Below are 27,859 nucleotides of genomic sequence, written 5' to 3' on the forward strand. Positions count from 1 at the left end.
ATGTTTCAAAATGCCTTACAAAAGCACCATCACTCTTATTTTGCAGAGGAAAAACTGAAGTACAGAGCAGTGATGTCACTTGCCTAGAAGGCTGCAAGCCTCACTCACCATCCTGAAGCCCATTTGAGGTACAGTTGTACATCTGCACGCTCATGATGGTTTTATCTTTAACAGTCTATGTGTAATCGCTTTTCTCCTGGTTATTCATATAAAATTCAATGTCACCAATGAAGCTAAACTGGTCTTATGATAAAATAATTGACAAAAGCCCTTGTGGGAAATCGTTCATCCAACTTTTTATAAGGGTGAGGGATCATTATGCTGGAATTATAATGGGAAAGCAGAGGAGGCCTTCATAGGATCACAGAATCACCAAGGTTGGAAGAGACCTACAAGATCATTCCATCCAACTGTCTGCCTATCACCAATAGTTCTTACTAAACCATGTCCCTCAGTACAACATCTAAACGTTCCTTGAACACCTCCAGAGTTGGTGACTCCACCACCTCCTCCTTGGGCAGCCCATTCCAGCGCCTGACTGCACTCTTGGAGAAGAGTGCAACCTGAATCTCTCATAGCGCAACTTGAGGACATTTCCTCTCATCCTATCACTAGTTACATGGGAGAAGAGGCTGACCCTCACCTCACCACACCCTCCCTTCAGGTAGTTGTACAGAGCAATAAGGTCACCCCTGAGTCTCCTCCAGGCTAAACAACCACGGCTTCCTCAGCCACTCCTCATAAGGCCTGTGCTCCAGACCCTTCACACCTTCATTGCCCTTCTCTGAGTACACTACAGGGCCTCAATGTATTTCTTGCAGTGAGGGGCCTAAAACTGAACACAGTACTCTGGGTGCAGACTCACCAGTGCTGAGTACAGAGGGACGATTGCTTCCCTGCTCCTGCTGGCAACACAGTTTCTGATACAAGCCAGGATGCCATTGGCCTTCTTGGCCAACTGGGCACACCGCTGCCCTCTGTTCAACTGAGCATCGACCAATACCCCCAGGTCTGTTTCCTCTACACAGTCTTCCAGACATTCTGTCCCAAGCCCGTAGAGTTGCCTGGGGTTGTAGTGGCCAAAGTGCAGGACCTGACATTTGGTTTTGTTGAACTTCATCCCGTTAACCTCAGCCCATCTCTAATATTGCAGTGTTATATATTCAGCAGGGCTACTTGTAACTGGTGATGGAGAGCTATGAAAGTGCAGCTCCTCCAGGGTCAGGTAGCTGAGAGTGTGGTAGCTGAGAGTGATGGATATTGGAGTTATTCGTACGTATTGCTGTTGGATTTTGAAACTGTAGCAGAAGAAAACCTCCTTGCTGAGTAAGCTATTCTGGCTCTCATGGACACATATGAATTTAAGTTTATATATATATACTTTATGTTTCAATTTCTGAACCTGGAAAAAAATCAAACATTTTTTATAGTAATTCCTTTTTACCCATGATTAGCTAGAATTCCTCTGGCAGAATCTGTTTGCTTTAAATTGAATTTTTACCGAAAAAAATCACACTCTTATATGACTTTACCTAGAATTTCCACCTGGAATAAGGAGAGGATTTTAATGACAAAAGGAGGAATCCAGCAGGTGGCATCAGTGAATACTATAAAAAAAATATTCATCAGCAACAGTAACAGCCCCGTGAATGTGATTCCTCACTTGTATCTGAAGGACAGTTTTTTGAATGAAACAAAACATGCTGACATATGGAAACACTATGATGATGAAGGCGTGCAGGTTCACACCTGTGGGGAAACATTGATTCGAATCAAGTGACATTGAAATGGTAGTTCCTCTCTCCCCTTTCTCCCACCACTCCTCTGTCTGATTCTCCTCTATTACTTTGTTATAATTTTCATGTTAGGAACAGCTTCTCAGTATTGTCAAGTATTACACAGCCTGCTCGCATACCTTGTGTTCCCATCTGTTACACAGTGAGATGTGAATAAGTTGTAAGAAGTTACTATAGAAACACAGTTAATGCGCGGTACTGGAGGGTCCATGATTCCACAGCGATCTGATCTCCTGATAGAAAAGCTGCAATAAATCTGAAACAGAAAGCGCCTGCAGGACTCTTGCACAGCAATGAAGGAACAAAATATTCCTCAGCAATGTGACAAACCACTCTGAAGCGTATGTTCATTTCAGACTGAGAAGGATCTGTATAAATATCCATCCGAAATTTCTGATGGAAGAACATGTGCAGAGCAAGCTGTGCAACTTGGGTGTTAATCACACTGTGCTACGTTTCATAGCAAGACTTTAAAAAATTCATCAGATGGCAAATCTGTGTATTGGAGTACTCCACCAAATAGCTGAGAGCTATTGAAGGCTCTGTTTCTGTCCAGATCCCAGCACCTGAAACAGGCTCCTGCCTGGAAATATGGATCAAAACAAAGTAAAATTGTTGAAAAGCATAACATGATAATTTTGTTAATGGGAAACCACTACATGAACCTGATTTGACAACCGTATTGCCTTTTTTTTAGTTGCTGCTCTGTATAATTCTAAATAAACTACGTATTTTTATCTTTCAGTGTGCAGCTATTCTGCATTCTTGAGATTGAGAGATAAAACAAGAAAGAACTGTTAGATGTGTTTGTGTTGGCAAAGTAACCCATATGCCTATGCAAATGCAGGTCAGGGACAAGAATGTTTGGTAGCATTTTGAATAATTCTCAGCCATTGTAGTGATTGAGTGCTCAGAAACTGAGTGTATCCAGTTCGTACATACTTCAGGCTGAAGTTTATGTTTTTATTCTGTTCTTTTCCAGTTTATTTTATATACACACATGAATTTAATCCTGTGTTGGCAGAATCAGAAATCATGTGATAAAGGCAATAAGCCTCCTGGTCACAAACGAGTGAAAACTGGTATTAGGCTATGAGAGTAGAAGCGTTGCCTAGCTGGGCTTGCAACCACATTGAGTCTATTTCCCTGGCTGTAGCCAGAATGTTGGTTCTGCAGACAGCAGGATGTTCCATCCCTGCAATGGCTGAGTTTGACATGAAGGCATTCAGCCTTGGAGAGCGGCAGCTGCAGTGTTTGGACACTGCTCAGGGTACAGATACAGCTGTGGCAGTTTCAGCCAGAAGCAAGATGGAAGTGTTCCAGGCAGAGCGTGGAAGACCAGACAGGTCTATAGCACTACATTGTATATACACGACACTACGTAATAAGTACACAGATTACTTCTGATATCTTCCCTAGGATTCAACTCTTCTGATTTAACACGTCCCCAGTATGTATCTGCTAGCAAGGTGTGTTCATTTTACCTGACTTCAGCCATTTATGAAGGTGATGATACAAGCCAGTCATGCCTTGGCTGTCCTTGTAGTTAATGACATCAACTGATACTTTAGGGACATGATTCATTCTGCCTACTTTTGATGTCTTTCTTAGAATTAGATAAATTGCACAATTCATTGACTGTAATGGGAGCTCAAAGTAACTACTAGTTCATAGATATCTGTACTGTAAGCATCTTAAGTCAGGCAAGATAAAATCTTTCCTGTTTGAAGGCAACATGAGGTCAGAAAGGAGAGTTTATAGCCTTGGAAAACTTGAACATAGAGATGGCAAGAAATAATAGGTCTCATGTGTTTTTAAAGAGTTAATCACCAGGAAACAGCATCACCCTATTGCACCATAAGTTTGCAAGGAAGTAGACTTGGCAACAGAAAGTCTGAATTTGGTCCCGCATTTCTATTGGCTCAAGAGTTCTTAATTTGGGAATGACTGCTATACAAGATACAGTACAATTGTTTGGAAGTAATCACCTGTTCCAGATAATTATGAAATACACAATTCAGAAATAACAGAAGCACTTACCAGTTCTGGTGCCAAAAAAAGGGCAGAAGATGATTACTGAATAAATCAGACAGCAAGTAGTATAACTAGTCAGCCTGTCCATTATCTTTAATGCAAAATGAATGGCAGTAGTCAATAAAGTAGGATATTTAAGCTTCACAGCTTCTTTGTACACATTTTGAATATCTAACATCAAGAAACTGAAGGTTCATAGTTATTTTCTGGCACTCACTTTCATTTGTGAGAGCTATTCTGAAATCAGTGCCTCTTGTTTTATTCTCTTGGCCCACGACATCAGAGCTGGATGTTGGTGGTGTGGCAGTAGAGGTTAAACCTTCCCACCAGTATTCCATTACATTTTGTTGCTGTGTGACAGATGGCAGCAGAGGGGCATTCTGACAGAATGGCGTCTGACACTGAAGTGCAGATGAAACAAGGGTGTGTCATTGAGTTCCTCCATGCAGAAAAAATGGCACCCACTGACATTCATCGGCACTTGCTGAACATTTATGGAGACCCAAATGTGGATGTAAGCACAGTGAGGCGGTGGGTGCTGTGTTTCAGCAGTGGTGACAGCAAGTGGGTCACGTCTGATGGTTGCTGATTTTTACAAGTGCAGGACAATGTGTTCATTGCTGGTGAAAATGCAGAGCTAATGGTGGTAATGATGTTGAAAAATAGTGCTTAGTAGGTGAGAATTTTCATTATGAATAGTGTTGTGTTCTTTGTATTTGTTGTAGTTTCCACGGAATTAAATAGGATTACTTTGGGAGTGATCTATGTAGAATATCAGAAAATTGAACAGAAATAGATACTGCATAATTTTAAAAAGTGTTTTGAAACTAGCATACTCGCATATACGTGTGCCTAGAATGCAAACTGAAATTACTGGGACATATGTGATGTTATATATAATATATAATGTAGTGTATACAATACTATATTGATTAAATTAATATTACTTTAATCAGTAAATGTATTAGTATATTACTCTAATCAGTGTATTACAAGTACTTGCATACTTACTTATGAATACTTACATACTTACAACACAAAAGGAGGTGCTTCATAGCACCTCTTAACCTTTTGGTCCCAGCCGCAACGTTTAGCCCTGGTGGTGGTAGTTGCAGTCACCTCTGATTCCCTTTAGATCACTGCAATATGCAGTTAGGGCATTGCCCTTTATCCATATGTGAAAGAATGCTCAGAGTTGATATATTTTTTGTTTTCACAAGTCTTTTTTTTGTTTTTGGTGAAAAAAGTAGACTTTGCTACTCTCAGTTTGGTGTCAGCGTGCAGGTGGGTGTCCTTCATGCTAAAGCGCTTCAGAAAATTTTTTACTGTTTCTTGGCAGAAGGGTTTTGCCTGCATTAATAGATTGTGGAATGTCTGTGGAATGAGTTAAACCTGGTAATGAACATTTAAATATCTCATCATATTAGTTCCAAAATGTTCCAGTTCCTTGACCATTATTCATATAAATATTTTTCTGTTTCAGTGGCAGTGCTTTCATAAAGAAGGCTTGTGGGACGGAGTAACAGAATAAGGCCTGCAAGAACATGGTTGTTTTGAAATGAATCCGTACAGCCCACTGACTTCTGGAAGGTTTAAAAATATGTTCTTGTGTTTTCTGAATACTGGATATAATAATGTATAAAGCTAAAGATGTCCACAGATGCTTCTTATTATATTGAAGAACTACTGCACAGTGACTCAGCTCTGAAGACACACAAAAATATCAAAATTCAAATCTAGTTCTTGTATTTAACTGTAATTCAAAACTTCTCATATTATTTGTGAAATGATACTATAAATAATACAACAGAATATCAAATATAAAAATACGAAGGATACAACTGCAAATAAAACTCTAATATAAAAGAATTGTGACTTATATGGGCAATGATATATGATGATTTCTCATCAAGAAAGACATTTTACATATTTGAAAAAACAAGTATGTATCCCAGCTGGCATTATGTGTGAAAGTGTGACACTGTTAAAGCCCTTTGCTTCAACTGAGTTACTGTAGTTCAGAGGCACTCGGTGTTCCTACATCTAGCTGTGACGTACTCCGAAGGGAAAGGCATGCTTTATGACAGTGAGATGAAATGGCTGCATAGCCCACCTTCTATCTTATCTATCAACATATATGGCTTTTATTCACACATAAAATATTATTACTTTTCTGTTTCCTAACTGAGTTCCCAATTTTTATGCACTTGAATGACCTATTCTGCTTCTGCATCCTAAATTTAAGGCTGTAGGAACTTCAAAGTAAGCAACCAGTTTCACTTATTCCATTTCAGCCAGTAAAAAAGAAGTGTTAGGGGCAGAAAAAGAAATGACGTGACGAACTCTAGAAATGAGGGAACTAAATGGGAAGTATATTTCCTATCTTTGTAGTTAGGCCGTTCAACAGGCAATGCAATATCCATTAGGGGAAGCACAAGAAGCGACTTGCACATATAGATTTTTGTCTCTTTCCTTGGGTGCTAAGCTCAGCTGCACAGAACAGAGCAATTTAAAATCTTATTATTTTAAAACTTGGTCAAAGGGCCTTCTGACCAACAAAGGAGTCAGGGACCTGGAAACACCAATAAGCAGAGATAAAAGACAACCTTTGCTGTAAGAATCTGGAGAAGAAGAGTAACACAAGAAGGAAAAACGTATAATTCTCTCAGCTTTTTCTTAGGGCAACAAGAATTCCCCTCCATTGTTAAGGATAACCTTGACCTGTAAGCTTTGGATGAGAAATCCAGAGTAGTGGCAGGGAGCTGTGGGCTGGCTGAGGAATAACATGAGCACTGAAGATCTTTTGGGTTTAGATTTTTGTATGCAGCTGATGTGAATACTACACACAGAGCTCCCCTCCGAAGGATTCCAGTGTGTGTAGTACCTAGCAAGGACTTACAACCTTGGCTCTACTAAGAAGACAATAAGAGCATTTGTATCAATTATGAGAAAAGATTGCATCCCAAATTGTGAACTCCAGAGCTTTGGTCCTATGGCAGGTATGACTTTCGTACCTAATCCAGGATCAGGAATTCCTGTATTTCCAAATGTAGTAGCTGTTTGCAGAAGTTTCTGCCTCAACATATTGAAGAGACTGGGTGAAATCATCCCTTCTGCTCCTGCAGCTAGAGAGACTGATGTACCATTTGATTTACTTTTAGGAAGCCACAGGAAAAATACTTTTTGACAAGGATTTCAAATTTTATTTGAGAATTAGTCCAAGAGCTCATTTGGTTCTTGTTCTGGCCCAAGCTCAGCAGCATATTTTTTACAAGACTTAAACTTTAAAAACTCTTTTTTTTTTGATGATGATATACTGTCTATCCCATGAAGTAAAATGCCTGTCATCCTGTCAGCAAGGCTTCTGGAAAAATGAATGGGTACTGAGATTACTTTGTTCTGGTGAATTCTAGCCCAGTCAGATTTTGGGGGGAGTGACATTATGTCTGTCTTACATTCTTTGTTCCTGTACTGTGTGTTCTGAGTTGAAAATGCAGATCAGGCAGTCACTTTGACAGGCAGGCAGGTGGTACTATTACACTGGCAGTAACATATCAATCACAGTTAATGTGCTCTCAAATTGATATAACCATAATTTTGCCAGCTGGTCAAGACTTATATAGCAGCAGAGCACGTCTCCATCCATATTTCAAAACAATGTCCTGTCTTACGATTACTGTCTTTCCCCTGTGGTTGCTTATGGACTGGAATATTGATAGTAGGTTATGTTTGCTGCATTTAAATCTTTGAATGATAGTGGAAACAAGGGCTGTAATGCACCTCAAAAAGAATCCCAAAGGAAGTTATTCTGGTGCAGCTGCCACATGACTGACTCAGGTATCCACAAAAACCTTTTCATGTGGCCAGGAGACATCTGTTTGAGATGCCCATGTAGAGCTGGCTGATACGACACAAGACCTGCAGGAGTCCTGTAGCCTCCTGGAGTAGCAGGTGATGAGCAGCTGGGGTAGATATCCAAGTGTGTCTCCAATGGCACCAGAGTCCTATACGGGAGTAACTGAATAGGCCAGAGGTGACTACAGTCAGTAGAATCTGGAAAATGGTTTATCTCATCCTAGACCAGCTTTTGGGTTTAACCGCTCTCCGGAGTTATATACCATATAGTATTATTTGGACTACCATGTGTTATCTGAGACATCCATGTGGGCAGATAAATTTGACAGACCAACTATGAGAGACCAAAGACTTTGAAGAGCAGCATCTGGAGGCCAGGAAAAAAAACAGCAGGGATGTCAAATAGCACTGGTCTCCTGAACTGTCTCCTAAATTTTGCTCTTACTGCAGTGACTACACACATTATTCACCTGGTTACCCTTGGACACTTAACATACAGTTTTCTATGAAGAGGCATTGAATATAATCCTGTGCATTGCCTTTGGCACAGTGTTTTTGACTGCGTGGCAGGAGAAAATTATCAAACAAAGAGTTGCAGGAAAGCTATTCAAATTAATCATTCAAATTAATTCAGGACATATTCCTTCTGCTTGACAGAAAAATAGAGTGAAATGAAGCTCAGCTATTTAAAAATAACATTTTTTTTCTTCTTTTGGACAGCTTTTTAAGAAAAGGCCATACATCACAGTACGACACAGTACGACAGTTTTAAAAAGGTGTTATACTATTGCTTTTCTACCCTGAACCCAAGAAAATTAGAAGAAGTGCTTTTAGGTGAAGGTGAATCTTTGCAAATTAAAGAAGAAAAAAGAAAAATTCCAAGTTCAATTCCAAGTTTCAGTGTAAAACATTTAATTTTAAACAATAATGTAAAAAAAAACATCAGACCAATGAAGTGAGTATTTTACGAACCAACACAAAGATTTTATAGAGGTTCTACAATACTTACCATTTATTCATGTCCTTATCCACCCTGATAACCTAGCTGTGCTTGCTATGTAGTTTGTTCTTTATTTATGCATGTTGTTTGCTCCCTGCATCATCATTTGTGAACATCAGTAAAAACTGAGCAAACTGAATGGCTATAAACCATGTATTTTGGCCTGCAACCTTGGGGTGTTGAATGCTTTTGTAGGAATGGAAAATAAAAGTACATTCAGAATCTCATCAAATGACAATCAATTCTCTGCAAGTGATGAATGTTTCTCCTAGAAATAAATTTAGTTTAAAATGCTAGCAAAATGTTTCAGTTTTTACTTACAATGACTGAAGCTGCTGAAGACTTTCGGAATGTTTCTAGTTGCTAAAAGAAACAGAAACTTTTTCTATCCCTATTTCAGAATAAAAAAGGCAAACTAAATTCTTACATTTTAAAGTTCATTTGGGAAATATAATTTATAACTTACAGCTTCAGTAAATACCTCAAGTCTTTAAAAATGCAAGGTGGTAATTCTGTTATCCTGTTGCTGGACAGATGTTTTCAAGAAAGAGAGAGAACAAGAACAATTAAGACCTCAAACACACATATTTTCTCCTTTTTGTAAGTGAAGAGGCATGCTATCTTACTTAAAACTCTAATAGCAGAAAAATTATCTTTTATTGTGCCTTCATTTCATCCAATACGTCCTTGCTCTAGGTTCATCCATAAGTCACTTTCAAGCCACCTGGTACAGGCACTGATCTTCCTAAACTGCTAAACATGGAGCATTTTAGCTCTGATTCATCATGCCTAACTTTGCTGAGGTATCTAATTTGGTAACCTGGTTACCTGGGGATCTCTGTATAATCTATGAAATTAATCATTGCTGAAAGGTGAGAGTCAGCACTTGTTCTTGTTGAATTTCATGAAGTTGGTGATTGGGTGATCACTCAGCCCTCCTATTTGTCAAAATCTCTCTGCAAGGCCTCTCTACTCCTTGAGGGAATCAATGGCTTCTTCTGAAAGGTAAAGGAAGATCTTGGTTTCTAGCCCGTATGTTATGAATTATGCTGTCTGTAAAATCCCATAGGTTTCAGAATCAGAGGTGTAAGTTTCCCACTCCCTGTAATGCTACCCAAGGCACTAATAGCTTCATCTCCCTCCTGCTGGCCTCCAGCCTGTGATTCTGGATGGCTTCCTGGCCCACCTTTAGCAGGAAGGGGGCAATGCACTCTCAAATGACAGACATGAAACAGCTCACACTCCATCAGTTAAAATTGGACTTTAAAAAACTCACAATTCCCCCAAATCTTTTATTGAGGAAAAAATATTTGCTGGCACCAAATGAATGTTATTTCCATGAAGAAATCTGTAGAGGGAAATACGTATTAGACAAAGTATTTAAAGATTTAATTAAAAACGCAGTGCTAACTTCATGTCTCAGTGTGACTACCTGGCTTTTTGTTTTTCTAATTGTGTTGGAAGTTACACAGAACCATGGATTATTTCTACAAGCTGTGGCAAGGTGTATTATTGAAGTCACTGCAAAAGAAACCCACACAAGGCTGAGGAGCTAGTTAAGTATAACTGTCCTCAGAATTGATTATAAACAAGCAGTTTACTAAGTAAGAGAGCAATGTGGAATTTTACTTGATTGAAAGCTCTAGGATTTACTGTCTTGACAGAAAAGTTGCATATTCAAATGTGGATTTATTTAATTTAGATTACTTAATTTTAGAAGCAACAATTCTTTTTCTCATTTCCTGCATGGAGACAACCCAGTCTGAAGGAGAAATAGATTCACCAGGAAAAACCATCTGCAGGTTGAGATACAGGCACGCTGTATTGTGTCTGTTTTGTGATCAGACCACAAGTCCCAGGGCTTTGTGGAGTTTATAAAGCATCACGGTACTCATGAGTTGGTCACAAGGCAGAAATTATATAATATGCTTTTATCTTATTCTGTTTGTTGAAATAAGTGATGTTGTGACAACTGCCAAATGTTCCATGTGACTGTGCTTACAATAATTTGATTAGTTGTAAAGAATATCTCTTTGACAGAAGCACGACTGTCCTGATTAGGCTTTATAAACTGAGACAGACACTGTGTTCAGGACCACGAGTCACACATATTCAAAAGGTTTTTATTGCTTTATTTTTGTATATCTTTTACTTACAATACAGTGAGTGCATCACATCTCAGGAAGGTGGTATAAGTTAAGGCCTTGATTATGATTGCCTTATGATTGCCTTCAAAATCCCTAAATAGCAAGAAGAAAGCGTTATTCATGAATTGTGGAATAATTTTGCAAGAGGGAGTTTAGAATCTGGGATGGTCTTCTTTTTTTGTCCTTCTTTTATTTATTTCTTCCAAAATTAGCCCCTATTTATTACCTAGTACTGAATACGAATGTAAATATCAAACAAATTATAGACTTGTCTTTGTTGTGACTTCATCTCTATTTATGAGCCAACCATTTCAGCAATCATAGGCCAATACACTGAAATTTGTTACTTGCAGTCTGTGTACCAGAGTAAACAGAGACCACTAGGTGGAGATTTTACACTTAATTTCGATGTATGTCTATACATTCTGTAATGCTCAGGATAAGCATTTGTTCACAGTTACTGTTTTCATTTGCATTGGAATACTTGAAGTGAAAGACAGAATTTTGCTAAACTCATGAGAACAAGAAGCAGCTTTAAAGTTTTATACTGGCAGAGGATGGCAGTATTTTTCAGATAGACATTTGAGTCACAATTAGGTTAAACTTTGGCAAGGCTCTACTAATCTATTCTAGAATGCCACACCTTTAAAAGTTGCTTGGTCTAACAGTAAACAAATGATGTTTTTTTATCTTCACAGAAAAATATGTACTTATTTATCAAAGGAAACTTCAGTATAATTTACTCACACCCAGATAATAAGAGGCATTTGACCACATTTTTCTTGGGAAGGATCTCAAGTGAATTGCTTATCATTGATCTTCATATATCAAAACATGGTTAGAAAACAAGATGTTTTCTCATGCTTTATAACAAAACATTTAAATGTAGGAAAGATATGCAAATGTTAACTTTTGAGAAGAATCCAGGGTTAGATTAGCTACATTGCTTTCAGATTTAATGCAAATGTAGAGTTTACAGTAACTACAGGAGGAAAAAAGTTGACAGTAACATAGCATAGCACCTTCAGATGCTATTTTATATTAGCTTATTAACATATTTTACTTATAAATAGTAGTTGCATTGGCTGACTGAGAAATACGCTGAATTGACCAACTCAAAAAAAAAAATGTGTCTATTAAATAATTTCCATTCTCAGCACTGGTAATGTAGGCTTTCCTCATGTGCTCTGGCCTTCCTCAAATCCTTTTCCATGGAAGCTGGTAAGGATGGGGGGTATTTTGGTTCCTGCAGTGACCATTGCCTCAGCATTGGCCCAGTGGAGCCCCATCTGCAGGCTGCCAGCGCCAGCTGTGGTGGCAGCAGCTGCTTACCAGGAGCTTAGCTAGGACAGCTGAGTCATTGGCTCATGAAAGACACAAAGTTTTTCATTTTCTCTTCCCTGAGCCAAGGAGCTAGTAGCAAATCTTCATTTTCTGCTAGCAAAACCAAGTGACTTGTTTTCTTGGAGGCCATTAAAAACAGCTGCTATATTTTCTAAGAAACTGAGATAATACTTTTATGGTGCTGGTTTACTCGAAAGAGCTTATAAGACATCATGTCTCCTTCCTACATACTGTAAGCTCTGTCTGAACTGGAATTTCTGTTATAGTCATTACAGTGGTATTGCATGGTGAATTGTCTAACCACCTAGATAACCTTTCAGTTTTCTAAAAGGAGAAGCTAGGTTTCTCCATGTTGTATTCAAGAATTTTCAGTTTAGGTCATGCGTTTCCTATAGGAATTCAGAGAAAAGAGGTATACTCCTAAGCAGTTTAACAACTTCAGGAATGTCCTTTAGTTTCGAGAAGAATATGCTTGAAATCTTAGGAAAAGAAAAGAAATTGGAGGAAAAACAAAAAGATTGAAAGGAAAGCAACTTGGATATTGAACAATATCAATAGAAATATGTGCAAGAGCAATACAGAAATAACAAAGGCTTTAGACCAGTAAAAAATTGCTGTGAAATTTTCACTACTAGGTTATAATCCTGAATTCTGGAAAGAAATAACAGTTTACTACCATAATAGTCCTTGTAAGGAAACAATGAGAAGAAGGCTGCAATGAGCAAACCATGAAGAAGTTTCTTTTCTGAAATTATCTAAGACATGTATGTTATGTTCAGAAATGGAAATGTTGCCCTTATCACAGCAATAGGGAGTTGCAAGCTGTAGTCATTCACAAATTTTTTTTGGTGCAAAATGTCATGTACAAACATAGCTTTACTGTCTTGTTACTTTCTTTTTAAATCAATGCCAAGTGCGCACACATTGCCAGCATTGGTTAATACTTTTACAAACAGAAAATGGATTCTCACAGCCATTTCAGTTTGTGTCAGAGCTCTGAACACTGCAGGTTTCAAGCCAGTGATACAGTAATGACTGAGGTACCTGTTGACAAAGGAGTGTAACACTGAAATGAAAGTAATACTATCTAAAAACTGATAGGAAAATTTTAAAGTGAGGAAGCTGAAAACTTTCAGATGTGATGAGAGAAACCAGAAAGATAAACAACTGAGACAGGCAACGTTTGATTTTAAAATGCTGACTGAAAATATTTTAAGGTTGTTATCTCAAAAAAGGCTGTCTGCTACTGCAAAGGAGTAACGTTTGTGCATCTGACTTAATGCTTTTTAATATTTCAACTGTGGAATGATGCTGGGTAAAGCATTAAAAATGTACTTTTATGAAGAGCTTTGCACTGCACGGGGGTGGACATGTTCTGCCATGATGCAATGGACATCCTGCTTTTGCCTAGGTCTTATACATATCCTTTTCAGACTAAACCAGACATAATGCTTTGCATTATTATACACCAATTTATCAAAATGTCAATACCTGTAGAAGCTTAGAAGATTAGTCCAATTTTCAAAGGCATTGAGATTTTATCAGTTGTTGGAAGGAGTGGGTAACTGGAACAGGTTGCCCCATGAGGTTACGAATACCCTCTCCCTAGAAGCATTCAAGGCCAGGCTGGATGGGGCTGTGAGCAACCTGGTCTAGAGGTAGATGTCCCTGCCTATAGCAGGAGAGTTGGAACTACATGATCTTGAAGGTCCCTGCCAGCCCAAACCATTCTATGATTCTGTGATTTTGAGAAATACCACCTAAATAGTTGCATATGAAAAATATGGCCAATATGCTTTGTGAACAACAACTAAGGAGGCACTGTCAGGTTCAAATAATGAACTAAGTTTTCAGTGGGTGGATGATAATAGGGAAAGAAGTTCAGTGATTTGTCTTTGCCCCAGAGTTTAATTAGAGCCATAGCAAGTGTTAAAATGCATGGACTGCACACTTCTAGCATCTTCCTCAAGTTGCTGCAATACACTGAACTGTGTTTGAATGAGACTGACTGGTGAAAGTTTAGATGCAGTTTCCCGTATTGTGGAAGGATGCTTGCTTTGTGATGCAAAGAAGCAATCAGTGATATAAAAAGGCAAAACTAGGGCAATATTGTACTTACCGTTTCTGAAGTTTGTATAGTTCAAAGAATGCTTTCCTTGATATCATCTGAATGCAATTGTGTTGTAAAAATCTGGTAAAGAAAAGATAAGAAAGCCAGGACTATCATGAATTATTAACTTAGAATTGCAGATGTTTCATTACCCCCCACTTTTCCCCTTCTGCCATTTTAAACACACTACTAAATTACTGCTTGGTGTAACACCACTGAAGTCAGGTTCAGTATTTTCCAACAGAGAAGAATTTTCTAATGATTCTTTTGAGACTATTCAGCATGTCTCTGTCTTCACGATGTGTCATTTTCCATTTCTTGATTATGCTTTTGGAATAGAATATCATGGCATATAAGGAAGAAGGTACAAAATATAAAGCACTGGAGGCTGGGGAGAAAAGCCAATAGAGCTCCATGCAACAGGTATGTTATTATGAATTTTATGAAATGTGAACAATAGTTAATCACAGAATCACACAGAATCACAGAATTGCAGGGGTTGGAAGGGACCTCAAGGGGCTGAATCCAACCCCGCTGCTAAAGCAGGTACCCTACAATAGGCCGCACAGGTAGGCGTCTGGAAGTATCTTGAATATCTTCTTAGGATGACCTCTAGTCATCCTTCTCAACATCCTTGTAGTGATATGCCTTGAACCTGGTGGTGCATCTCTGCTAAAAATTAGATGCACATAAATTCTGTTAATATAAACTTGATTCTAGCACTCTGACCACTCTTCAGATTAGACAGTTCTTCCCCATGACAGTTGTTCTTGAAGTCTGCCGACCTCTTCTGGATGGAAGAAAGTTTGAGTTGTCATTAGCAGCTATCCTAGAAAAGGCATACACTGTCCAATCCAAAATAAAGGCTACGCTCAAGTGTTGTGTATTTACAGGGTTTTTTTCAGGATTTATCTTATGTCTATCATATGAATTCTTTACCCTTGAGCTACCCCTGTTTTCTTATACCTACTAACTTTAATCCCAAGAATTTTTCTGAGGGAGATGCCAGGTACAGGGCTGACGTTGTCATTCTTATTAACAGCCATATTAAAAAAGGACACAAGTCATTCTATCTTACAATTTAATATATCTGTATGTCTCTCTTATTCATAACTCCACGGAGGGCAAATTAGTTCCTAGAGAAACATAGAAGAATCTGTATTGAAAGCTCTCCAAGTCAAATTCCTATAAAAAGGCCATCTTTCTATGTAAAGAACACAGAGGACACCACCCAGCTTGAAAAAATGTACCAATGGCCTATTAGAGGATTAAATGCACAGTAGAACTTGCCATGGTAATTGCCTAATTCTGCATTTTGTTTCCATGGTAGCTTGGCATGAAAATAGAAAGAAAAGAGGGAAAAAATTAAAATATGTGATATTTAACCCTTTAAAACAGTAAGGTTCAGTTTCATCACCAAATAGCAGTACTGCTTATTAGACAGACTTTAGGCTCACTTTCCTGTGCCAGAGGGAAAAATCACATCTTTGTGCGTTACATATGAAACTGTCTGCATCGGCGCCCATCTGGCTAAACTCGAAGACCAACATAATCAAAACATCCATTTCGAAAGCAAATTCAGCTCTATACTGTTAAAAATCTGATCACGCGTATTGATTTTATGCATTTCATGTAATCCAGGACTCATGTAATACTCTGAGAAACTGCTAAGTTACTTACATTTTCTTCACCTTTGTATACTCACTGAAATATTCATCTGGAAGAGAATGGGTCTGGTTGCATGTGAGCAACCTGTAAGTAACTGGTAACTGAAGTTTAAAATAGGTCTCAATTGGTCAGCTTTGCAGTTGTCAAAAGTAGCATCTGGGTGTAACGGGCACAAGATAAGGGCCTAAAAAGGTCTTTGGGTGCATTGCGTTGCATTGCATTATACTGGGTGCATTACTTCAGGTGCCTCACGTTGAGAAGCCTGGTAGCCTCAACTTCTCTGTCATCTGTACTCATTGTGTAAATCCCAGCCAAAGCTGCAGTGCCCTCCCAGGGTTAGCTGGGAGAAGAGAGTCCTCACTTTGATCTCCGGAAAGTAAAAGTACTTGGCCACTTGAACACACTGAAAGCCAGCAAACTTCATTACTCAGTTTTAGGACTGGCTTCTTCTAAGTATTTCCTTTTGTTCATCCGGATGGATCGTCAAGAACTTCCCATATTAGCAAGTATTTATCCTCATATACATTTTTACAACCTGCAGACCTGAAGCTGGCAAGCTAAAAAAGAGAGCTGTGAGTCATCATTAAGAAACAATAATCCTGAAATTCCTGCTTTGGTAACTTCAGCAATATTTCATAGTGCCCATTATCCCAGTGCTGGCTGCACAACCAGAGATCTTTAGTGAGTGCCCTGGGGCCAACGGATTTTAAGCAACAGGAATGACCAAGCCAAGCAACCTTCAACTTGCCTAATTGTAACATGCACAGTGCAAAATCCGCGTTTCAGCTAACACCCAGACTTTTTAGGGGAGAGCAGTAAACACAGCCTGTGTACAATTCTTACAACGTGTATCACATGACTGGTTTACACTGTTTATAAATATTTTGTAAAGTGAAATCCACTCTGAAGTGGGCCTTGTAGCAAAGCAGTCACAGCGTTCTCTATGCACTAGTAAATCACAAGTACCTGCAGTGGGTTGACCTATTCTACACTTGATAGTACAGCACTACGCAAAGTGTGTTTAGGCACCTCTTTGTTTCTCAAGCAGTGTCATGCTGGAGAGCAACGGAGCCTGTACTTACTGGATGGTTGTATTCTAATTGTTTCCATGCAGCCACAACCTTCTGGGTACTGGTAGAGCCCTGGGAAAAGGAATTACTGAGAGAACGCCTTTTATACCTGTCTTATAATACCCACCAAAAGTCAAATTTAAAATCCTGTTCTCCAAAAGTACAGTACCAACTACAATAAGGGTTTAACTGAAAGACAGCACGTATTTGATGTTTATATAAATATGTAGATATACATACAAATAAGAACCTCTGAGAAATTGCTGGTGCAACTGTTTCCAGTGGAGAATGCAGATTCATTGAAGTCGCCACACTTCACTGAGAAATGGGATGCTTTGATTTTAGTGTGAACCAGACGAATATGCTGAATTCAGCATCTAAACTTCCTTCTTTCTTGCCACAATGCTGTCCTTGCTGGCTAGAATTAAAGCCCTTTTGGCTAACTCCCTTGACAGACCATCTGAAGAGCTGTCTTGGAGCTGTAGTACTTTGACTGAACTGTGATTTGGGGCTCGTTACTCTTCATCAGTAGGCAAGAAAAAATATTTTATAGGGCTTTAATGTAAATCACTTCAGTATTTTAAAATGCATATTTTTCACCATAAAACAAACACCTTTCTTTCTTCTTTTGTTCCATGTATATTAAATTTCCAAAGCTATTCAAAAATTCGATTACCCTTTTCCTACATATCTGCAAATCTGCAACATGGCACTGACAAGTGTGCTCCGCACAGCTTCGCTCTGCTCTGCTGGGCATGCAACAGAGCTCTGGGAAGCTGAAGTCATTCCCTGAGCTCATCTAAAATTCCAGATATCTCTATAATTACAATAAATATATTTATGCAGTGAAGTCTTAGAAATGTAAAATAGTTTAAGGATACTAATAAGGGTGTTATAGTGCACTTAGGATTAAGTCAGAATGGCAATGAAATGAAAAGAGCAGCAATTATAGCATTCTTCTGATAAATCCCGATAATTAGGCTTTCCGTGAACCAAATCAAAGACATTTGCCCAGCCACTGTTACTCCTACAAGAAGTGTTAACATTTGTCAGCTGTCCTAATAATTGTTTATCAACTTTTAATGAAAACTAGAACATTAATAGCAGAACATGGCAATGGGTGGACAGGGCAGTGGTATTTTGGTGCTCCTGGCCTGGGGACATGAAGCTCTCAGATGGAGAATGTTCACCTGGAGCACATGGGAAGCTGCATCCCATGCTGAAGGCAGCTAGGCAAAAGAGAAGCGTCCACTCACACATCAGAGAGATGCAGCTTGTGAGAAGACTTATTGACACTACCACAGCAAAGTCTTTGAGCAATTTGCAAGTAAAATTTTGGTATGAATCTGAAAAATGTGGTCTCAGATTTATCACTTAACTTTGGGGATTTATTGATTTATTTTTACAATAATGCAGTTAGATTTATAGTCTTGCAAATCCCTCATGTAGACGAGGTGTCAAAAGCAAGATAATTGTTTTTATTTCCTATATTGGCACACATCACAAATGAAAAAATGACTGGATTTCTGCGGAACATATGCAGGAAACCTGCTATAATATTTCATTACAGCTATAGAGCATTTGCAAAAGCACATTTTTGTTTCCACAAAATTTTAATGAGATTTTATGACCAAAAATAAACTGAACAAAAGAATGCTAAAATTGGGGGGGGGAAAAAAAGCAGAATAAATAGAACAAAGTAAAACATCATGCAGCAGTTTTCATTCACTAGTAAATTCTCCAAGAAGTGAAGTTCAAATCCGAAACAGCAAACTGGATTGCAATCTCAGCTGAACTGATGGAAATGTCTATGGACCCACCTTGCAAAGCCAGCCATGCTGAATTTAGACACACAAGACCCATAAGACATGATATACATGACCAAAATGAAATATATGGGATAAAATTGCAGAGAGAGATGACAGAAATAAAGTGAGGCAATTCAGTTCCTTAAGACCAATGGATAGTTAGGTGCTACACAGTATCAGCACATACAGAAAGAAGTACAACTAAGCAGTGATCTTTAACATATGAATATGTTTTAGCTAAATGACAATAAATGTAATTTAATATTATATATGTAGAGAGAGTGTTATTTGGATAACACTCTCCTAAAAATACCCCTTTTTTGTACAATTCAAATTGCTGAGGTTGAGGCACAAGACTATAGGAGGTGAAATACATAGTTGAGTCCAAACTCATAGCTGGTATCCGACTTCTCTTCATTTTGGAAAGAAATTCTCACCAAGATATACCTTGCCTTTTTAAAATGAGATATCACTACCATTAGGAGGCTCAGGGGAGACCTTCTTGCTCTCGATAACTACCTGAAGGGAGCTAGGGGTTGGCCTCTTCTCTCCTGTAATTAGTGATTAGAGAGGGAATGGCCTCAAGTTGCACCAGGAGAGATTCAGGCTGGACGTTAGGAAATACTGCTTTTCTGAAAGAGTGGTCAGGTGCTGGAATGGGCTGCCCAGAAGGTGGTGGAGTCACCGACCCTGGAGGTGTTCAAGGAACGTTTAGACGTTGTGTTGAGAGACATGGTTTAGTGGGGTTATTGGTGGTAGGTGGATGGTTGGACTGGATGACCTTGTAGGTCTTTTCCAACCTTGCTGATTCTGTGATTCTATGATTCTATGATTCTCTTTCTATATTTTTTAGAGATGGAGGGAAAGTTGTGGACAGGTTTTTCTGAAGGCTCTTGCTCGGATCCAGTGTGTTGATAAAAATAAATAGCTCAGGCTGATAAAACAACACATTTTTTATATATCAGCATTTTGAATAATGTTGCAATTAGACTCTGATAGTTCACTGTTTTTACCAAAGTTTTGATGCTACTGTCAGTAATTTTTTTAACCCATTTTTTCATGTGTCAGTATTGCACAAAGGTTGGGCTGGAAAAAGTTATTCCTGTGATCATTCAGGGGCAGACAAAGCACAGTTGCAAAGTACCTTTTCAGCATTCACACTGATGCCTGACTTTCTCTTTCTGAAGTGCCGAGTGTGTCCCTGACCCCACAAGAGAAGCAAAGCTGCATCAGCCTGTGTGTGGTGGAGCTGAAAACACATCCTGAGCCTCTTCCCTTCCAGCACTCAGCTAATTGCTCTTGCAGACTAGACACCATCTACTTCCCACGCAGAAGGCACTTGCTCCTTTAGCTTTCTCTTTGAGTCTCTACATTTGTTGTAACTTATCTTAATTTGCTCCTTCATCAGGCTTGATGTGTTTGCTGCTCCGATGGATACCACTGCTCCTGCCACACAGTTCAGTAATGCTCAAGCACAGCAGTGTCATCTGTTGGGCACCACATCTGCTCTCAGCAGCACTGCAGTACAGTGTGGAGCACTCTGCTAGGACTCCGGATTCACCGTTCTGCAGGCAGCACTTTGGCTGATGAATAGCTACAGAGGAAGGTGGGAGCTGTGCTTTCAAAGTGATGACACCAGAAAAGCAGTCCTTTTATCTTGTGTGATAAAATTCCATCTTGAGATTCCTGCCTGTGGTGGAGTTGCTCCTTCTCTAGTTACTAGCACTTCCCCCCTCTTTCTCACCACAAATTGCTGGGTGGCAGAAATCAATGGGACATTATTGCATATCACTGAGGATCAGCTAGGTGCATGCAACATGCACACCATTCTCAATCATGCTGCTGATATTCAACATGCTTTAATGGAACAAGTCTATACATTGATTGCAAACCTAACATAGCAAGCAAGGCTTGTTAGCTTAGTTGCTGTAATTGGAAGAACAGTTTTATTTAAAGCAGAAAAATCCTCACATTCTCTGCAAATGGAAGACAGTCCCAGAGGTTTCAGTACAGTCTAAAATCATTTTTGTGGAAGCTCCTGGTTGAACTACCACTGCTTGGAGCTGCTATAGCACATAATTAAGGCATATTTCAGGTGACAACAGATCCTCTTGTCCCTTTACTTAGCTCAAAATCACTGAAACGTCATTGATTAGGGGCTCAGCTGGAGCTCGGATCTTGTTATTTCAGCGCTGCTTAGAAGGAAAGAGATGAAAAACAATCAAGTAAGTAAAATGAATCATAAGCACATGGGATTAACAATACAAAAATTGGAAATGGAAAGACAAATTCTCACATTTCTGGGTCTTGTTTCAATGCAGACACACACTGAACTATAAAAAAAAAAGTGTGCAGATCTAAGGTTTCGTAACCATTCTTTTCCACCAATGTTTTCTGCACCTGGAAAAAGAAAGACTTGTTTTGATATCAAAATTTCCCTGGAAAAACCAACTCTGTAGGTTCAAACCATAGGTTAAAGAGATGTTGGATGAACTACAAGAACTTGCCCAGGGAGGTGGTGGAGTCACCATTCCTGGGAGGTGTTCAAGAAATGTGCAGATGTGGCAATGAGGGACATGGTTAGTGGGCATGGTGGGGATGGGATGATGGTGATCTTAGAGGTCTTTTCCAACCTTAAGGATTTTATGATTCTACAAAATTTAAAAAATGATGTAGATTGTCCAAGTTGAACATCCTTGTAACAGCCTGAAAGGTAGCCAAGGTTAAAATGACTGTGCAAATTAGATATTGTCTGCTTGTGAAATTTATGAAATCTGCTGAAATTGGGACTTACTCTTCTGGTTTTCACATCAATCTAAAACATGCTTATTTAAAGCTCCTGTATTCACTCCAGTGACGGTTTCTTCAAACACGGTGGTCCACAGGGAAACCCACCCCTGGCCTCCTGCTTTGAAGTGAGTGGCACCCTTACCAGGTGAGTCTTTTCCTGTCTCAAAACTGAGTCACACTGTACTTTATGCTCAGTAGTTGTGTGACGCTTGAAAGTGATTGATTGTCACATTTCTAATAGACGGTGATATAAAAGGTCAGAAAGCACTGTTAGCCTGTTCAGATAATCACACAGAAGACCCTCCTGAGCTTCCTGTCAGTTCACACTGATGGGACTCACGTTTCAATCAGTGACATTTCAGACAGTTGGTTAATTAGCCTTAATGCCAAAGGAGGGCTCTGATTGGCACAGCCCCGCTCCCTCGCAGCAGCCCGCCAGCTCTGTTTCCCCAGGACGCTCCGGATGCTGCGCGGTTCGGTTCCGCAGCTCCTGGCATGCAGGTTGCCTTTCGGCCTGAGCACCCCGCGTCCCACCGGCTGTTGGAGAGAGCTTTGGGGGAACAGTGCCGAAAAAAGGAGCTGTGCAACGCCAGCCGTTAGAGGGCAGTAAGATACCACCTTTTTGAGCAGCATCGTTTGTTTCGCGCTAAATGCTAAGGGCGCTTTTTGAAGGTTAACCAGCCATTCAAATGCCAACAGTGTTTGTAATCTAGTGATATTTCCCACTCTTTAAGAGTAGACTCATATATCTGGGCTAGGAATTTTAGCGTACATATCTAAACAGCCTCTATTCAATACCAATTTTCAATACCAATTCCTTCAAAATGTTCTGCAGATGTGGACTTCCCAAATAACTGCATCCTATGACATTCCCAAAGTTGCTATACCACCATATGCACATTTTTAGCCACACTTCAGAGAGGACGAACCTGGACGGATCAGTGATTCACTTTGTATTGGACTTGGCCACCCTCTAGTCCAATGCAGAGCTGCTCCAGTCCTTAAGGTCTTCTATTCATGGGAAGTAGATGAGCAATGGTGAACCATTCATTATGCAGCCATTTGTTTGTCTGCTTTTTATCTTTATTAAGCAATTTGAAAGAATAAAAGGGAGAATATTACTATTTTTTTTCCAATAGTCCTAATAGTCCTGTGAAGGGTCTGGAGCTCGAGTCTTACAGGGAGCAGCTGAGGGAGCTGTGATTGTTCATCTGGAGAAGAGGAGGCTCAGGGGAGACCTTATCGCTCTCTGTAGCTGCCTGAAAGGAGGCTGTGGTGAGGTGGGGGTCGGCCTCTTCTCTCAGGTAACAGCAATAGGACAAGAGGGAACAGCCTTGAGTTGTGCCAGGGGAGGTTCAGGTTGGATGTTAGGAAAAACTTAATCTCTGAAAGAGTCGTCAGGCGCTGGAATGGGCTGCCCAGGGAGGTGGTGGAGTCACCATCCCTGGAAGTGTTCAAGGAACGTTTAGATGTTGTACTGAGGGACATGGTTTAGTAGGAAATATTGGTGGTAGGTGGACAGCTGGACTGGATGACCTTGGAGGTCTTTTCCAACCCTGGCAATTCTGTGATTCTCTGAAATATATAAAGATTCATTTCATGGTGTGTAAATAAAGATGATAGCAAGGGCGGCTTTTCTAATTAACTACTTCCAACTTTCTGTTTCTGCTATTCAGCCTTGTGACAATGAAAGCAATTTATTAGGCTGCGTAATGAGAAGGTGGCTCATTGCATGGTATTTATTAACCACCTTGTCTTACAGCAAATGTTGGAAGCATAATAAAATCAAGTTTCTGTTAACATAAAAACTTCATATGAGTACAATTTCCTTCGGTGATAAAAACTAGCAATTTAAAAATAGATATTTAAAATAGAATATTTAATGAAATTAAGTATATGAAAATCCTATATATTCCACTGCTTTATAGCAGAATGTCTGCAGAACAAATTATATAATCACTGATACTTATTTTCCATATCTAACATGGAAAACATTTTTTTTTACAATTTCTTATCTTCCAGAGATATATTTACCATTTCCATTTTTAAATTTGATTTCACTCTGCATTATTAATTAGAAAAAAAAAATAGTTCATTACAGAACTTCTCACAAGCTTAAAAATTGCCATTCATAAACTAGTTCCAGTGAAAACCATTTATTCACTTTTCTGTGATGCTTCAGGAATTATTAAGCATCAGAAAATTCTTTATTAAAAATGAAATTGTGTAGGAACTGAAGAGCCTTTATTTTGGAAAATTTATTGAAAAGAAAGGCATCCACATTGCATATTATTATTGAATCAGTTTCTATGAAAAATCTCTTTTCTCAAAGTAGCAATATTTTAGATAATCATTTTTCAGACTCAAAATGCTCTGAAATATGTAATTATAATTTTCAGGTGCTTATATGGAAAGGATTTTCTTTGCTAAATTACCACACATTTTGCTTTAGTTACTGAAGTACCTATGAAAACTCATTTGCTACTGTAAATGTTTATTTTTTTCCATCTTGTAGTTAGAAAATGTGTTCTGCTACAGGTGTGCAGCCTGCTGATGACAGCACTGCTTTGATACGTTAGGCACTTTTTCAGAAAGCATCACTTTATCCTTTTGTTTTGCATTCAACAAATTTAATTTTGTCAAAATTGGCTGGGAAATTTGATCATTTTATGAAAACAAATTCTCTCACCTGCTTTAAACATTTTTTTCCTAAAAACATTTAACGAAAGCATGCAAGTAAAAATTCCTTCCCGATTCCTTGCTTCAAATGAAATTCCTTATCGGTTCCTCACCATGAACAGAAATCCCTGACTGTGTCCCAAAAGACGTTCATGTTTATCAAGAATTAGGCATGAAGTTCTCTTACCATTGATGCCTAGCAGGAGAGCAGAGTGGAGCAGGAGCAGCATTCCGGCAGCCCAAAGCGAAGGGATGAGGAGGACAGGAGCATGGCCATGAGGCAGTGCTGCACCCCGAACCTCTTTTCAGATGAAATTACCTTCATAAGAGAGATAAAAATGTCCAGTTTGCTGTTGTATCACAGATGGGAGTACAAAGCAAAGATGTTGTCCTGCTTTTTTTTTTTTAATTACAACACCAACAAACATCCAAACACTTCAACATGTTATTAAATATTGTGTAGAGTTGGGCCACTAAACGCAGTCACTCAGGTGTCTTCAAGAGAGACTTCTGAAGGCTCTGGGGTGACCTGAGAGCGGCCCTTCAGTATCTAGAGGGGGGCTGTAAGAAGGAAGAGGATAGACTCATTATCAGGTTGTGTTGTGATAGGACAAGGGGAAGTGGTTTCAAACTAAAAGAGTGGAAATCTAGATTGGATATAAGGAAGTTTTTTACAATAAGGGTGATGAGGCACTGACACAGGTCACCCAGAGAGGCGGTGGATGTCCCACCCCTGGAGACACTCAAGGTCCAGCTGGGCAGGGCTCTGAGCACCTGATGGAGCTGTAGATGTCCCTGTTCGCTGCAGGGCAGTTGGACCAGGTGAGCTTTAAAGGTCACTCCCAACTCAAATGATTTTATGATTCTATAACTCTATGGTTCTGAAATAGCAGTTTCTCAGAGATCATTACTCCTTTACTCTAATTACTATTCTGGAAAGTTAATACTTTTCTGCCCCATGTTACACATGTTTGTATTCCTCAATGAAAACTTTTTCTTCCCAGAAGATAATAATACCATGGATATGTGGAAGATCTTCTCCTATACCACTATCTGCATTAAAAATGACATAAGGTAGGCACATTTCTCTAACATTAATACATAATTTTGTATACATTTGCAATACATTTAACTGATATGTGTGGCTCCAGGAGAAAATTTGTTACTGATATTGAAAAAAAAAAAAAACACAAACAAAAAGTCCTTTTTGGCCTTTGTCTTGCTGTGACTTCCAAGGCCACCTTGTCCCTGCGTCCATTGAACAGCAGACAAGCTTGGGCAACATCAGACAGCCATAAAGCCTGAACAGCACTCCTATAGTGCAGAGCCTTGGAATGGCCTAGCAGTGCCTTCAGGTTCCAGCATCACCTATCTGAGAGAATTGAACTCATGTGACTCCCACTCTCTCTCCTCCTATTGGAAAATACCAATAATTTGTTTCCAGTTTTCTGGCACTATTGAAGCTATTTATTTGCCATCTGTTTACTCAGCTCTTCTCTTTGGATGAACCAGATAAATGAATTTTATCACCAGATATTCAGTACTCTTTTCTGCAGTTCACTTCAAGCAATTTTTGACACCTATAATTTATTTGAATTTTTTCTCCTGGCTCATCTCACCAGCCTTTTTTCCCTTTCAGTACTTTCAATATGCTAATAGTCTTGCAGGCAAAGCCTCGTGATGATTGTCCCAGGGAGCTGTAACCTTTTGGAAGAAAACATATTTTACTTGTAGTTAAAATCCTACCTAGCAACATTCATCCCATGGAGCTCTGTGCATTGATGAATGTACCATCAGCTCAGCCTTCTTGCATAAGAGACATTACAGGGTGCTGTAATATGTTACTCTTCTTGCTCAGATAGTACAGGAATGGCCCATGGTAGGCTATGAGATGATGATTGTCATGGTTTACCATTTTAATAGCCCTCTCAATTCATAGGTACAGTCACTGTTTCATTTCAGTGCTTCACAGTAGCCTGAATAACGTCCCCTTAAGCCTGTGTTTGTTTGCTCTGTTCAGTTGTAGCTGTATTTTTCCAACATAAGTTGCTTACAACCCAAAATATAGCATTGCTTTAAGTAAATGGAAAAGAAGAATAAAACAGTGATGAAAAAAATGTATTTATGAGGGATTTCTGAGAAAGAAAATTTTAGTTCTCATTCATCATTTTCAGGAGATTTCTATAGGGAACAATATTTTTTCTGAGATGTCAAGAATGTGCTCAAATAACTAGTCACTGGTAGACCAGATTGCCAAATCCATGAGGCACTTTTAGGCTCCAACACCTCACAGTGCACACTTGGACCTGCTAGATGATGAATAGGGCGGCATGTACGCAATACAAAAGGAATTATCTGGAGTTCAGAGACACTGCTGATAGCAAGACCGCTGTTTACAGCAGTATATCAACATTTCATCAAGCTGTTGATTTGATCTACAGTTCATTGCTATGTTGCCACCAGCTTCTTCCTTATATTTGACTGAAAAAAATGTACTGGTTCTTGCCACTTCTGTGTCTGAAAAGCATCATTGAAAGGAGATGCTTTTGTGGCTTTCCACTGCTATCTTGCCAACTGTGACACAACTCATCCAGTAAAAAATCCAATATATTTTCAGAAGTATTGTAAGCCTAGGGTTCTCAGCAGGCCTGGTGTACATGTTTATAATCAGTATGTGTGTGTATGTGCTTCCAGGAGGATGGTGAATATCTCATGAAAGACTAACTTGAAGACTTTATGCAGTCTGCTCCATATAAGTGCCTTGGTAGATCATCAGCTGCCTCAGCAGTGAAGCTTCCTGTTGTTCCACAGCACTGCAGTATAAGACATGAGAAGGATACTAGGGCTTTCATGGCATTGTGTCTTCTGCCACTGGTGGCAGGAGAAGAATGTCTAATTCTTCAGGTGCCACCTACACTGTCCCATCCAACCACACCATGGTGAAGGCCATCATCTGTCTGCTCTCTCTTCTTCTGTAGGTGGTGATAATGGTGGCATGTTTGAAAACCTGCTTTTCTTCTCTGTGTTTTCACTGCAGTGTTTTCCTCTTTAATGGTATAGCAAATGTATGGGGGCTGTTGCATGCAGCAGGCAGGGATCCGTGGAACAGCCCTGCCAAGTGTGAGGAGATGGCCGGGCTGCTGCGACCACTGTGCCTTTGGCTGCACTGAGCTCCTTTTAAGCTTCTGAGTAATATCAAGTGTTGAACACTGGTTGATTAAAAAGATTAGTTATCTGGCATCAATGCACCTGCATGCCGATAAATGTATAAAGTAATGATGCTGTTCCTGCTGAGAGGGAGATAATGAATCCTGCACGATCTTTGTGATATCCTGACCAGTATCAAACAGAGATGTTTTCAGCAGTGTTTGTGATAGGCATATGCATAAATATTCACCAGGATTGTGGAAAGCTAGAGCTTGAGGAATTAGAGCTGTCACCTGGCCAAAAAGGAAAAATTAAAGCAGTGTTTGTGCTTCCAGTTTTGAATCATTCACATGGCTGTTGTCAGCCCTTCCCTTGCCGCTATCAGTAAACATCTCAAGGCTTCAGCACAGC

The sequence above is a fragment of the Numida meleagris genome, chromosome 1 (assembly GCF_002078875.1).
Source record: "Numida meleagris isolate 19003 breed g44 Domestic line chromosome 1, NumMel1.0, whole genome shotgun sequence".
Classification (NCBI taxonomy): domain Eukaryota; kingdom Metazoa; phylum Chordata; class Aves; order Galliformes; family Numididae; genus Numida; species Numida meleagris.